Source organism: Entelurus aequoreus, linkage group LG09, assembly GCF_033978785.1.
Source record: "Entelurus aequoreus isolate RoL-2023_Sb linkage group LG09, RoL_Eaeq_v1.1, whole genome shotgun sequence".
Taxonomy (NCBI): domain Eukaryota; kingdom Metazoa; phylum Chordata; class Actinopteri; order Syngnathiformes; family Syngnathidae; genus Entelurus; species Entelurus aequoreus.
In genome coordinates, this window is record NC_084739.1 from 26,376,216 (window position 1) to 26,381,993 (window position 5,778).

Genomic DNA, 5,778 nt, shown 5'->3' on the forward strand with positions numbered 1-5,778 from the left:
TTCCAATTGGCTGCGAGGCATTCACACCGGAAATGAGAATGCTGGTACTTGTAGTCCTTTCGAGAACGAGCCTTATGAATAGGCTTACAGTTCTGTTACGGTTCTGTCAAACAAAGGGTGGTTGTTTAAAAAGAAAAGGGATTTGCTCAAGTCGCTGTAAGTCTGCATCTTTCTTTAAGAATTGTATTCCGTTGTTTAGAAAGAGAATGTTTATAGTCAGCAATAGCCAACATACTCCACTAATGAAGAGGGGGAGAGGGTGCGAAAATATTGCATGTGGAAATATGGTACAAGTATTCAACCAGGTGTTCTCTAATGCAGGGGTTCCTTACTTTTTTGATCTTGGGGCCAGGGGCGCCGCTAGGGATTTTTGGCCCCATGAAAATAATTTGATCTTGGGGCCAGGGGCGCCGCTAGGGATTTTGGGCCCCATGAAAATAATCTTTACAGGGCCCCCTGTATTATAATTTCATCATCATTAGGGGCCTCTCTGGGCCCCCCTCCATCATGGGCCCCTAGAATCCGTTTCCTTTACCCCCCCCTTTTCGGCACCCCTGCTTGGGGCCTAACTTTTCCACTACAGAGGATACCGGTGATTTTTATCAAATTAAATAATTCCCACCTCCAAAGACATGCACCTGGGGATAGGTTGATTGGCGACACTAAATTGGTCCTAGTGTGTGAATGTTGTCTTTCTATCTGTGTTGGCCCTGTGATGAGATGACGACTTGTCCAGGGTGCATACTTGCCAACCTTGAAACCTCCGATACCGGGAGGTCGGGGTGGGGCGGGGGCGTGGTTGGGGGTGTGGTTAATAGGGGAGTATATTTACAGCTAGAATTCACTAACTCAAGTATTTCATATATATATATGAAATACTTGACTTTCAGTGAATTCTAGCTATATATATATATGTATATATATTTATTTTATTATACATATAAATAAAATAAATACTTGAATTTCAGTGATCCGGGGGCTATCCAGTAGATGGCAGTATTGTCCTGCTTAACTTCTCCTCCGTTCATGACTCGGCCACCGTGTTCAATGGAGAAGTCTGTTCAACAAAATGTACAGGCAACATAATTACATACCCCTTCCCCTTCGAACTGTCCTGGATGAACTGAAATTCTTGTTTCCATTCGTTTTGGAACTTGCAAGCGTATTTCTTCATCTTGCTCGTCGACGGCGTCGCCATGTCTGTAACTTCCTCGTTCTTCTGCTTCGTCTCCTTGTTGTGTGCGCAGTTGTGCACTCTACTCTCTAAAAGCCGTAGATGTTATGACGTCATTGGGCAGGCAAGCTGTTTATATTGTGGGAAAGCGGACGTGAGAACAGGCTGTCCCCACTCAGGTCCGGCTGAATACCGGGAGTTTGTCGGGAGAACATTTCTGCCGGGAGGTTATCGGTAGAGGCGCTGAATACCGGGAGTCTCCCGCTAAAAACGGGAGGGTTGGCAAGTATGCCAGGGTGTACCCCACCTTCCGCCTGAATGCAGCTGAGATAGGCTCCAGCACCCTCCGCGACCCCGAAAGAGACAAGCGGTAGAAAATGGATGGATGGATATTTAACCTGCTCAGTTTACAACCTTGTCAAATGATATGAAAGAATGAACAAAGATTAATATTTATTCAACACATAAATGTCCATCTTAGGTCAGGCTGATTTAGAAAAAAAAAAAGCACTAACTAAATATACTGCATAAGAAGGAACTCATAAATAACTGACAAAAAATACATACAATTATGTTGTGCAAAGATAGCCTAATTAAATAATTAACACATTTCTTAACTAGACTATCAATAAAATTAAAAGGCAAATGCTTCACCACTGTAGTCATATTTCCGTATTTTTCGGACTATAAGTCGCTCCGGAGTATAAATCGCACAGGCTGAAAATGCATAATAAAGAAGGAAAAAAACATATATAAGTCGCTCTGGAGTATAAGTCACATTTTTTGGGGAAATTTATTTGATAAAACCCAACACCAAGAATAGACATTTGAAAGGCAATTTAAAATAAATAAAGAATAGTGAACAACAGGCTGAATAAGTGTACGTTATATGACACATAAATAACCAACTGAGAATGTGCCTGGTATGTTAACATAACATATTATGGTAAGAGTCATTCAAATAACTATAACATATAGAACATGCTATACGTTTACCAAACAATCTGTCACTCCTAATCGCTAAATCCGATGAAATCTTATACGTCTAGTCTCTTACGTGAATGAGCTAAATAATATTATTTGATATTTTACGGTAATGTGTTAATAATTTCCCACATAAGTCGCTCCTGAGTATAAGTCGCACCCCCGGCCAAACTATTAAAAAAACTGCGACTTATAGTCCAAAAAATATGTTTTTTGTGCTTAAGAAACTTCTCCATAACTTAAGTTGCAGACTACTGTTTGTGTGAGACAGAGCTGGGGTTTGAGATTGTCATTACTGCCACAAGTGGTGGAAAAGTGTATTACAAGTGAGTACCATGAGGGCTGCCGCCCATAGGACCACAGATGAGAAACATATATTTTTTGGGGTTCCTCTAGGGGCCTATGGTTAAGAAACACTGCTTTAATGAATCAACACCTCCATCCATCCATCCGTCTTCTTTCGCTTATCTGAGGTCGGGTTGCGGGGGCAGCAGCCCAAGCAGAGAAGCCCAGACTTCACTCTCCCCAGCTACTTCATCAAGCTCTTCCCGGGGAATCCCGAGGTATTCCCAGACCAGCTGGGCATATAGTCTCTCCACCTGTCCTGGGTATTCCCCGTGGTCTCCTACCGGTCGGACATGCCCTAAACACCTTCTAACATGTCTGAAATAAAAACAACATTCATTAAAACCTCTACAATTTATAGCATATAACTAACATATTTAAGTAATAATTAGGGTTGTCAAATGTCAAAGGTGGCAGGGGATCGCATGGGCCCATATATATTTCTCTCTTTCTCTCAAATAGGGACAGCACATATTAATGAAAATACAGTATTTATAATAAGTAAATAAGTCAGGTTTCAGCAAAAGTTTAATTTCTGCCTGAAGCCCAGAGAAAGGGTTGGTGTATACATCCATTGGAATAACAATAACATTAACAACAAACCACAGAAGGAGGTCAGGTTCATTACTATAGACTGATTCACATTTAGGAAATTGCTTTAATAGTAAAATGAATCAATAATAACATAAAAAATAAAAATGTATATTCTATTACTTTTAAAGTGCTATGATGAGTGAGGAGATTCCAAATTGTGGCAAATTTTGCTTCAAAATACACTGAGAAGGGACTTTAGATAAAACTAAATTTGCATGTATTGCAGCGATTCATTCTTATTCCAGCACAACAAGTTTACAATACCATTTAAAGCAAGCCACGCTTTTGAATCAGCCGCCAGCAAAAAATCTACTAGTACAATGACAAGAAGCAGTAAACAACAAATAATACTTGCGAAATATACCCGCAGCTATCTTGTCAACAAAAGTACTTCAAATACGTTAAACACTTTTGGGGCAACTGTGTTTGTTAGTTATTAATCCAAACTCAAAAGTGTGATTTATGTATATTTTTTTCAGTCATTTGACAGCACTAATAATAATGATAGAATTACAATTACACTTACTTTAAATAGCAAATACACACCGAAGAAACCCACTCAAAGTACACATAAGTCATACTTCCTACTCTGGAAGTATGCATTAAATGAGCCAGAAGTATTGGAAACATCTCAGTCGTGGTCAAGTAGTGTGTACAAAAGCATATTATTGATGACAGGCCTGTATGCATTGGTTTAGTAGACGTAAAGTTAATGTGTCCTGGTTAGCCTTCACTTAAGACAGGGGTGTCAAACATGTTTTCATTGAGTGACTATGTGTGATTATAATACATATTTTCCTCATGATATTACATGATTGCCTATGCATTTGATTATCATATTTTTTTATGTACACTGTAAAAAAAATAAAAAAAAATCTAAATTTGGCAATAAAAACTGGCGACACAGTCGCCAGAATTTTACAATAAAATTGACTTTTTTTTTTTTTACAGCATAGTACTGTAAATGGAAAACCAGTATCACACTATTTAGGATAAAAAAAGCTGCCAATGTTTTACTGTGAAATCTACAGTTGTTTTCATAGTGTATTAATGCAAATGAAAAGAAAGGTTGTACCATTTTTTCTTCACAGTAAAATTCTGGCAACTGAGCTGCCAGTTTTTTACCGTAAAATCTATTACAATTTTTACAGTGTACAATTTGATAGATAACTTGCATTGAAATAGGTCAAGAAGATATTTAAGTATTTATTTTATTTCAACAATAAATAGTGTTTGAAATTTATAATAATATATTTGTTGCATTATTGGATAATGTTAAAGTTTAAAATATATGCAATTGCATGAAGTACATGTATATCTTTCTGTCCAAATGGAAAAGATAAAGTACTTTATTGAGGCCTATTATTTCCAGGCTTTATAAAATGATGTGATAGGACAGATCTGGCCCTCAGGCCTTGAGTTTCACACCCGTGACTTAAGAAATATATTAATTTTCGTTTGAGATCCGTCTGTTAACACATTTAAGTAAATAAACACGTCTGAACATGATTACAATCACGTATTCCGTGACACTGTTATTCTAAAACCTAGTGTGTGTGTGACAATCATTGGTACTTTAACTTTAACTTTAAATTTCATAGGAAAGTAAGGAACCAGGAAACAATACAAAGGGAGTTAATCCATTGCAGGGTCAAACAGTCACCAGGATAAAACCTTTATTAACTGTACAGGTGCTGCTTTACATACCATTTCAACATTGCTGATGTCTATTCAAATATGTCGCAATAAGTTTCAATTTTGTTATGTGGCTATCATTAAAATGATGGTTTGAACTGACTTTTGAAATCACAATTCCCTGGAAATCCAAAACCAGCAAGTTTTCCCTCATGCCAAATGGATCAAATGTGCTTTACAGTCTGCTGTGAAATATAAACCAGCAATACTCTAAGAATGCAAATATTGTGTAATGAGATTGAACATTTGCCTTGTTGTGTTAACATGATAATCATTCAAGGGTGTGTGTGCAAGCAAAAGGCAGGACACACTGACCTGGCCAAAGCCTACACATACAATTAACACACATGTAGCATTGTGCTTTAGAGTAGACAAAACTGAATTATAATAGGGGCAGAATAACATTTATATTAAGGCACAGTGGTGGCGGACTGCTTTTCATCACGATGGAAGTGCTAGAAAGGGTTAGACCTGTTATAATTTTAGCTATTCAATAAATGTCAGCAATATTCTTTGTAGATTTGTGATACAAAGGTTACTGAAACATATGCAGTACACCTAGCCTGGAAACATTTACATATCACAAACTTTGCTTCATGGCAGTATAATATCAACGCAGAAGAAAACAAGAGCGCCCGTGGTCTTTGGACCATACTTTATGCTATCTAAAGCTGTTTGCTCTACGTAATCAGTTGGCAAATTTACCTGTTTGTACTGATAAGGTGTAATATTTCCATTGGCTAAAAACATCTGTAGTTTTTAGCCAATCATCTAAAACTTACAGGTCACTATGACACGACTGCAACACAGTTTGATTGTAAAACTACAGTATTGTACTTAAGATAAGCCACATTATCAACATTTCAAACTTATGTATATGTTTAAAGTGTTGCACTCTAGCTCTACATGTGATCCCCAGTTCAAATTTGTGGCCACTCATGCAATGGTCAGGTATGAGAACTTCCATGAGATTGTCACCAGTTCTT